This window comes from Sander vitreus, chromosome 17 (assembly GCF_031162955.1).
Source record: "Sander vitreus isolate 19-12246 chromosome 17, sanVit1, whole genome shotgun sequence".
Taxonomy (NCBI): domain Eukaryota; kingdom Metazoa; phylum Chordata; class Actinopteri; order Perciformes; family Percidae; genus Sander; species Sander vitreus.
Window position 1 is genome coordinate 17,124,071 of NC_135871.1, and position 10,711 is coordinate 17,134,781.

Below are 10,711 nucleotides of genomic sequence, written 5' to 3' on the forward strand. Positions count from 1 at the left end.
TTGGCTCACTTTCCTGGCTTTTGTGTGTTTGTTCAGGACACAATAATCACATTTACATTCTGTAAATGACCATATTTTTAACAATGTTGAAGGTTTTAGGACAGCGCTACTCTTATTGTCTATCAGTAGTTTTCAAAATTTGTCCAGGTCATTACATCCCTGTTTGGAAATCAAATGGGTGGCCATTTGTTCAAACAGACCTGACAAACAACCTCCAAATCCATCCTGCAAATCAGTTACTTCCACAATATCTCCCCCCATCCTGGTAGAGGCTCATCCTTTAGGTTAAAGCAGTGTTCTCTCCCCCCCCCCCCTTTTGTATTGACCTGTTAATAGTATTATCCACAGAGCGTGTGGCAGGGCCAGGGTCACATCCCTCTAGGGTTTGGACGGTCAGCCCTCTGGCCACAGTTTGGTCAGAGAGCGGCCAATAGGACCTAAGCTGTGGTCATCCTTCAATCTAGCTCCTTTCACATCAGAGGTCACACGAGTCAAAGGGTAATAAGTTTAATCCCTCGAGGGATGAGAAGTCAGAGGTCACAAACAAGGATATAGGGAGAAGGTTTGCAATCATCAATCAGTGGCACTCCTGGTTATATTTGCGCATATCGATGACACATGTTCCCTTCTGCCAATCTCATTTGCATGGCTTGCCAAACACAAAGGGCAGACATTATGATCGTATACATGTGAACAAACATCGCTATGATGAATAGGCTGGGTAGTGTCAGTTTTTGTTCGGGGTTATACAAAATTATATTTCATTGTGTAAATTTAACACACATTATGCAGACATTAATATCCTGATTAATGTTCGTAATGCCATCCACTTTATTAAATGGTAATGCTGATCAGTCGATTTTCCCCAAAATGCCTGTAAAAAAGAAAACCTATACTCTTTGAAGGAATCAGCTGTTCTGTTATCTTTTTTATTAATGCCTTAAATGTTTGTTAATGCTAAAAAAAAACGGTGATTTGATAGATGATTTTTTTATAACTAATTTGAACCACTAATTTATCCAATACATAGACTGGTTATCTGTGTTATATGTGTTTGTTGCTTGTGCATGCTACACCCTTAATTCCATGCTGCATTGAATATGAACCGCTGAAAACAAGGACTATATCAATATTTTGATCTGTTTTTCTTGATAGGGAAAAATAGTAGTCGTTATTTATGATGGCTTTATGTGAATGATCATAGGTTTATTTGTAGGGGTGTGGCCTTTTTAGTGCATTGGCACAATTTTGTGCCAATGTACATTGTCTAGGCCTCACAGATGTCTTAAACTACATGTAATTATTCAGCCTTTAAAGGGGATGTTATTAAAATAATGTCCCACAATGATAGTGTGACATTTTCTTAAATTCTACTGCAGATGAGAAAGTGCATCTGAAATGGTGCTGTGCTGATGTTTCAGCATCTCTCAGAGGTCTCCTCTCCCTGGCTGATGTTAGCGATGTGTCAGCATTAGGCTAGGCCTGCCTGCTAGGCTGCTGGGGCTGTGGTGGCGACCAGCCCAGCCTGGCCAAAAGCCAGACCAGACATGTCTTGGCACCAGACAACAGAGACGTGACAGGATTAAGCATTGGGGAAAAATATGCTCATACAGTATGCAATATTGGTGATCCATATTACCAACAGAGTACAACAATATGTATGTTATGCACAATCCTGAAGGATTTTAAAAATTAAAGATTGTCGCCTTTTTTTTTTTTATTCAACAGTGTACCGTGACAGGAGAAAGAAACAATGGGAGGGAGCAGGAGATGAAAGAAGACATTCGACAAAGATCCCAGGTCGGACTCCAAACAAGGGTGTCGTAGTTAGGCTACATGGTATGTTCCTTCCACCAAATGAGCCACAATAACGGTCCTGATGTGTATTACTGGGAGGCTCCACATGCACATTACTGTACATGTATGGGTTGTGGTGCATATATGTTAGACTGAGCACACTATAGGATGTGTGCATGCCAATAAGTGTGTGAATAAGACAGATATACATGTTGCTCAGTCAGCTATTGCACAGACAGAGACCATCAATCACAAATGCATGTTGAGCCGCATTGCTCTTTTCCTGGTCCCTCAAGTCCTTTCTCTGGGCTGGAATTACACAGCACTTTACCTGCAAAACAGCATTTTTTTCTACTTTGTCCTAACCCTGCACAGTAACTCAAGCAACACATTTGTGCGGTGCCATGTCTTTTTAAACTATGACCAAAGGTGACATTTTATGGTGTAACTTATGAATCAGCCCAATATACGCTATTTCTATCAGGTTTGGATTCTCTAGTTGCAGTAAAGTGTTCACAAGGATAAGCCTGTAATGTCCGTGGCTTTCACACTCTTAAAATAATGGTATGAGTACAACATATGTTATTAAAGGCCCTTCCCTTGCTGCAACTACTGTACGCCTTTTATTAGTCTCACAGCAATGCTTCTCTATGCCTGCTTGACGTCTTGTTTCCCTGCACATACCTGATGTCAGTTGTTAAAAAGCTCTGCATGCGTCTCACCTCCATATGAACTGCCCGTTTCTTTTTGTCCTTATGTTTAACCAATGTGGTCATGTCAATGTGACATTTTTCCTATGCCTTGTATTTTCCCTTTTATTATTTTGTATTGTCTCACAAAAGTCAATAGAAAACTCTAAATTTAACAACACATTTCATGAAACTAAGCAAGGACACTATTAAATTAACGAGAGCTCTATGGTATGGGCAAAAGCCAGCTGTATTTGATAAATGAGCATAAAAACCTTGGGCTTTGGATAAGACATGAGAGCCAGTATGCTGAGAGCTCTGTGCATTTTGCAATACTGGCGACGGTTTTGGAGAGCGCGTGTGATAATCAGCAGGTGGGCTGGTTATTGTTCTGATAAGAGGAGGTGATCGATCATGCAGTCAAGGTCTTGTCTTTCAGACATAGTTTGATCAGCTGAAAGGTTCACTTCATATTTGTCCCCTGAACTACAACAGTGACTAACTTATTGTGTGTGGAAAAAAGCACACCATATACTTAAGTAGAGTTAAAACTTTTCAAATAGGTGTAATATATTCTGACTCTGTTAAGTGTGGAAACAATCTTTTAATTCTATTGCGGCCACTTGAAATTTAGTAGAGTAGTAGAAAATAAATAGAGAAAAGTTCATTAAAGGAATGAAATGTTTAGCAGTATTGTGAAGGAGGTAGAAGTTACTATTAAGACAACCTACAGTGGCGCCCATATATCTCAGTTGGTAGAGCGGGCGCCCATATACAGAGGTTTACTCCTCGACGCAGCGGGTTCGACTCTGACCTGCGGCCCTTTGCTGCATGTCATTCCCCCTCTCTCTCCCCTTTCTTGTCTTCAGCTGTCCTGTCAATTAAAGGCCTAAAATGCCCAAAAAATAACCTACAGATGTTTTTTCCCCCAATGAATGCAGAAAGAAACCTGCCCTGTGATAGGGTCTAACTGAAGTGATGCGGTGCCTGAGTTGTCAAGAAGAAAGAAAGAAAGATCACATATTACTGCTTGCTATGTTGTGATGCGGCCAATAAAACAGCCAATAATTGAGCCTGTCAAACATGCACTAATTAGAATGCTCTGTCAAGGGTTTTATCCTCACGATTGAAAATATGCCATTTAAAGAAATATAAAATAATCCTTCAGCCTTGTTCAGTAACTGTGAAACTATGCACTTAAGTAATGACTTAACCAGGATCCCATAATTGAGTAGTTATTAAAAAACAGACTTTGATAAGCAAATTTAAGATCAGATATGAATGAAGTTCCGTCTGCTTATGTTGGGGTCTGTAAGTTTGAAAGTATACATCTCTGTAGCCCGAGGTGAGAACGCCTTCATACAGTAATTCACCCACACAATCAGTACAGTACAGTACAGTAGCATACTATTAGAACTGTTGTGTTTTTCTTTCAGCTCAGAGAGGAGCAGAGAAGACTTCATTAGAGAATTGTTTTTTTGTGGTCTATCCTTAAACATGACTTAACATTTTAAAAAATTATACCTTTTGCATACAGTGTAATCTCCAAGTGTTCCCTTTACATTTATGGCAAGTTTATTATAAAGATACTGTAACTGCAATTTAATTGTGCATAATCACCTTTTTGTTCTGTGTATTTTGACGATTAAGAAATATTCATACCACAGGAACTGATTACCTTTAAGTTCCATCCAGGGAACTATTTTATAGATGTGGCCCATGTTTAAGAGCATGGGGATGATATTCTTTTGGGGAGATGCTTGGATTTGCTGTTCTATTGTTCCCTACTAAGCTTTGTAAAAATGAGTTGGTACTTTATGTAAGATTTGGTGATACTGTATTTAGGTAAGGAGAGAGGTTGATAAGATGGCGCAGCCTCATTCTGTGCCGGTACTGTCTGTTAAATCAAGGTGATGAACACGGACCTTGAAATGACTAGAGGTCAATAACAGAATGCTCCCTGGGAAAAGGCCAGTCCTCCAGTGGGCCTAAATCGACTCCCCACTCATTTAAGTGAGACATAAATTCACATTTAAATGGCAGAAAATTGCTTGGGTGGCTGATACACTGGGGCATATGAAATTATAATTGTAGTCAGCCGCGTGTATGTGTGTGTTTGTGTGTGGGTGATATGAGATGTGTGTAGGAATGATGTGTCCAATAACTGAGATGGGATGTAAATATGGTCAGGACAGTCAGTAGTCTGATGTGCTATCGGCCCATCTCATCTGAGACTGCAGTGCAGGGGCTAAATGGCAGCCAGTCCCACACCGAACAAATGGCAAATCAAAACTGGTCTCCACAGTACTATGGAGAAGTGTTCTATGTGAAAAGAAGTATCTAAATCTATCTAAATGGGGTGTTTGGCTGCCAGCAGAATCTTACCCCTTTTTTGTATAGGTAAGATTAGTAGGGGTACAACTTTCTCGATTAATCACTTGGTCTGTAAAATGTCAAAAATATTTTAGAAATATTGAAAAATCTCCAATATGATGTCATTAAATAACTTGTGTTGTCTGACCAACAGTCAAAAACCAAAGATAATCAGTTTACTGTGAAATAAAAGGAAAACAGCAAATCCTCACATTTGAGAGAATAAAACCAGAGAATGTTTGGTGTTTTTGCTTAAAAAGTGACTTTAACGGTTATCAAAATAGTTGCTGATGAATTTTCTGTCCGCAAACTAATCGAACAATCAACCAGTTGTTGCAGCTCTAAAGATAAGTAATTCTGGTGTATAAACGCACATGACCACTGACAATAAAAAAAAAAAAAAAAAAAAACATTGGGGGAAATTTGACGCAAAACTAATCACTGAAACAATGATAACATGTTCGCTTTAGTTTCATATAATACACATTCTATCTAATTTCCCTTATATTTGGCATAAATAGCTTTAACTGTTGCAGTTAATGCCTTTTACTCTGCTAAAGATCTGGTTGTACCCCCTCCTCATCCTACTATCCCTCTTTCTTTCACCTCTATAGTAGGGCTCCTCCAACGGAAAGGCTGGGACAAATACACATGTCACATCAGTTCATGGAGATCTCAATTGTTTTTGGCCAGTATGCACCTCTGAGAGGTTGATGGGTTGCCTGTGTTTCTAAGCATGGCCTCATATCCACAAACACAATTCATCTCATCAACACACATATTGTACATCTACATTTATCTGTTTTCGCTCTAACACACTTGTTTCTATCTGAATCTCACCATATGTCATTCAATCCAAACTGAACCATAAACAAACAGTACAATATGGCTCACCAGGAGGCCCCTTACCGGCCTGTTTTATAATTTGGGCTGCTCTGTCCATTGTATTGGCCTCCTTTGATAAATTTACCTCCAACTGATACAATGCGTCAGTCTTTTTGTTAGAGGAAGACAATTGCTTGTACAGCGAAGGTCCAGGGCCTTAATGAAGTGCTAAAGCTATTGGGCACAAAGGTCGTTTTTTGCTCTAACATTAGATGACAGCTAACGGAGCAGACAACACTGTGGAATGATGGAGACTAAAGTTCATATGGTGATATCATTATTTTATTGTTCAGTGCTGTATGTGGAAGTCAGTAAAGCGTAAAACAAAATTGTTTAAAACTGAATTTTAAATAGCCATTGATGAGTCACAGTGAGAGACTAACTGAAGAAAACAATGAGTTGTGGTTTGAAAAGGTTGTCAGTGTCAGGCCAATGTGCAGCATGATCTTGACCTTCCCATGCTATGTCCTTACCTAAAGCCATAAATGGTCAAATATTAAGTTTGAGTAGCATTATTTGCAAGGTAGTTTGTTAAGGTAGTCGTAGTCCTAAGACACTATTCAGGGGTCCCCAGTATCAGCTTAAATTTACCATTTCATCCTTCTTTTCTCCCTCCCCTTTCAGTGCTCTGGCCCTTCTGTTCTTTATTTCCAGGTTTAACTGCAGGGCTAGTCAACCCTAAAGACAGGTGTAGGCAGAAAGATATACACAGAAAGATTTTTTTTAGGTCATTAAACCTGTTAAATAAAAATACATCCACAGCTACTTTTTTTTAAAGAAAGCTGTTTTGCATGTTCTGAAAATCAAATTATTTGGATTACAAGCACAGCTATTGTTTGCAAAGCAAACCTGGGAGGTGAGATAATATCATATTAGTAGAATAATCTTATATTCTGCCTTAATAGCAGCATTGCATGAATTTTATGCTAAAGTGTTGGGGGACAGGTTGGGGGGGCCTCATGATGTTGGGACAGATGGCATTTAGCTCTAGCTGTGCCGAGCTCAGTGGGACCCAAAGCTTAAGAGGTTAGGCCTGTCAAAACCACTCTGTTCATTCACTGCCTAACAAAGTGTGGACTGTCAACCTGTTCCGTTTAATAAACTTAAGATTTTTCTTTTGTTAACGTGTGAGCAACACTTTGCAACTCGATGACCTGAATATCCCAACATGCATGTGGTTCAATGGAAAAGATGGCACCTCTGGCTAAAGACTTTCCAAAATGTGCGGACATATATCTGATCTGGTCCGTTAACCTGCAAAAGCTGATAGTGTTTTGTTAATTAACACAATAAGGTTGGGTCAAGAGGCTTTTTCAGCCAGATGTGACCATAATGAATATGTGGACATATTACATGTTTACATAAACAATTGTGTTTTGTTAGAATCCAACATGAAGTGGCTGTCTAAAAAAGCTCAAGAATAAAAGGCCATTCAGTATCTCATCCTTTTGATACACCAGTGCAACAAATCTCATCATTAATAAGACAATGCCTTTTTCCTGGCTTTTTGCCCTTAAATAGATAGTTTATGGTGTAGCTGTAGACAAGAAACATTGAAAAGAAAGGGGGACAACATGGGACAAAGCTATTAGACTAGAATCAGACTGGGGTTGGTTATATGGTAGAATATGGTATGGCCCCATATTCTGCATTTTTGTGCCACACTTTGAATAAAGTCCACATACAATTTGACATTTTCAAAGCATCATACTTCACCACAAGAGGGAGACATATTGTAACGTGCACCATGATTCTCAACCATACTGTACATTGCCCACAGGACTACACTGCTAATCTGCACTCAAAATGCCCGAAACACAACAGATACATACATTTTTCAGAATATCCTAAACTGTCATGTGATTGTGCAGAATTACTGAGTAAATATGTTTAATTTTGACATCTCGTCCTCCCCTCTCTCCCCCATCTCTCAATTTGTTTTAGTGTTTGTTGGGGTCAAAGGCTGAAAGCTGGTGAGTGGCGACCTGAGTGAGAGGCCTCGTTGACGTCTGACCTCAAACTGGTTGTGCGGCTGATCCTGGAGGATACAACTCAACAATGGGAGGCACGTGCCTTGGCCTTGTCACCATGGTAACACAGGACATTTTGGAACGGTGAGGGGGGTGGGGGGGTCAAAGCTGGGTCTTTATCCTGATCTGTGTTAACCGTCTGCTGCCAATTACTTTTATGTATATAAGAACGTACCCACCACAACACAGCACATGTGTGTGTGTGTGTGTGTGTGTGTGTGTGTGTGTGTGTGTGTGTGTGTGTGTGTGTGTGTGTGAGAGAGACGGTGCACGCGTGAAGATAAATAGGGGCTGACTGAGTAATCTCTGCAGGCAACTGTGATGGTGCTTTAAATTCTCACAATCACCTGGAGAGATTCTGCAGTTTGTCTAATATGCCTTAAAAAAAACTCCATAATACAAACCTTGTTTCATCTCCATTCTTCGTATCACAAATCAGAGCAACTATGACGAATTCTTTGCCATTGCAATACATTACATTTTTCATTTTAGTGTTTTCTGCAACATGTTGGGAGACCAAATTGTTTACCAAAGGTTGGCTCAAAAACTGTCTGCCTCCGTGAAACGGTGATTCAAGAGGATTTTAACGCTCTCGTTTGAGGTAATGATCATTGCACAATAGAAGAGATGTTACTATGACACTTTTGATTAATCTTTTTATGCCTCACTATTACAATTCAAAACAGGTGGTTGTTTAAAAGAAGAAAAAGGGGTAGGTTATTGAATTACAGTCCTGAATAAAGGCCAACAGGTGCAGTCCACCTGGAAGAAAATGTGTTTCACACTTTATACTTTGCCTCTTTGATGCTGTGCAAGCTGCATGCTCACAACAGATCATCACCACCACCCTGATCATACAACCATCCTGCCACTCCTGACAACACAGCACTATACCTACAATATTACTCTTCAAATTCCATGTAATGTAATATTTGACACATCTGCATTTTTGTCTTCATTGCTACTACCAATCTTCTTGTTTCTAGCCTGAGTCCTTTCCCCACTCTTACCCCTCCTCCACCTCTGCTTTTCCTGTCTCATCCCCTTCTCCTTGTGTTCTGCTGTGTTTTGGTGAAATCTCAGCTGGCAACTGTGAGTAGTTCACTAGCTGCTCTCACAATGGCCTCTGGGATTATGCTAAACACAGCGCCACGGCTGCTCTCCCCATCGACCGGCGTCAGCGACGCCCTTTGGAGCACACAGGAAAGAGATGGAGGGCTCTCAATGAAGATGTCACTGCAATTACACAAGCGCGTTTCACAGACACCCTCTCTGACTCAACCTCCTCTCGCATCCCCCTTCCCCACTTTTAAAAAATTTATTTTCGACAGTCTTTTGAAGTGCAGCCTCATCTCTTGCAGCTCTTTCATAATACATGCCCATTTTGCATTTGCATGAATTCACTTTCCAGATGCTTCTGCTGCCATCTTGACTTACAGTGATGTGTACTGTACAGTATTGGCTATTGAATTATGATAGCATGAAAAGAATATTATTAATAATGGCTTGTTTTTAGGAGTTTTGGTTATTTTTGTGTCACTTATCTCACCGTTGAACTATTCAGCTTTTGTTGCCCCTGCACTGATGCTGGGGTGAAGGAAGAACTTTCTGATGTGGATGATACTGCATCAGGAACTGATTGGCTGATGCTCAATAGCCAACAGTACCTGATGCATTGCCTTCAGCATCGAAAGAAACATCACAGACTACTGGCTCCTTTAATGCTCTGAAAAATGTACTTACATAGTTACACTAGTGTATTATCCCTTTGTATATGAGTTTATTTTTGCTCTTAGGACTGTTAAGCAGTGATAAGGAACAGATTCTCAGCAATATACCTTACACACTTACCATGTGATCGCCCCAGAGCACGTGCATGTGCATGTGTGTGTATGTTAGGGCGATTAGGTAATAATGATTTAAGTGATGTTGTTAATCGCAAAGCGGTATTTATGGTAAGCTACCGTTCCAATTTATCACTCTTGCATTTAAATGTATGTTGGTGCGATCTGGTGTATTATGTTACCCTATTGTTCACTTAAGTCTAAATCGGTTGTTTTTAGGTCATATGTTAGCATGTTTTTCTTGCAGGCTAACCTTTCTGAAGGAAGATGTTTTAATACAATGTTTAAAGTGCACTTTTGCACAGATGTTCAAATGTACTGTATCAGAACAGTGCTTTTGTAACATCAATGTGAGAAGGATCATCTGCTTTGACTTTAATAGCATTTCTGTGGATCCTTTCTCACACCTAGAGGTGCACCCAGTGGGGTGGGAGCTCGCCAGGGGAATGTTCTCTTATCTTCTCTTTTATCAGTCTTGGATAAAATCTTCTATTTATCTCGATAAACTGTTTCAAAACGGCTTTGATTAATCAAGTGCTTTATCTCAATGTCTCTGCCATTTTTGTGCATCTGTTGAATAGATTGCCAAGTAAAATAAACTTTTAAGTGAAGAGTCAAGGCTTTGTGCATTTTTTGGTTCATCCATGTTTGGACAAGTTATTTATATGCATATCTGTAGTTTATTTCTGTGCCATATTCTGGTTCATTCAGTCATCATGTGAGCAGACATGAATATCCGTACAATGCAGGACCAGAACTCTGCTCTTAAATTCACAGTTTTAACGTGTTTAACTTAGTTAGACTCTCACTGATTTCAAGTTAAATAATCACATTAAAGATTAAACACTAGATTTGCATCTTGGAAGAGAAGGATCCAATTTTAATTAGGAAATGTTTGAGTTTGACTCTGCACCTACAGGATATCGCAGCATGCAGAATCTATGTTCAGGGGCGACCTCTAGCTCACCCAGTAGAGTGTGCGCCCCATGTAGGCTGAGTCCTTGGCAGCGGCCTGGGTTTGAATCCGACCCGTAGCCCTTTGCTGCATGTCGTCCCTCCTCTCACTCCCCTTTCCTGTCTTCAAGCTATCCTG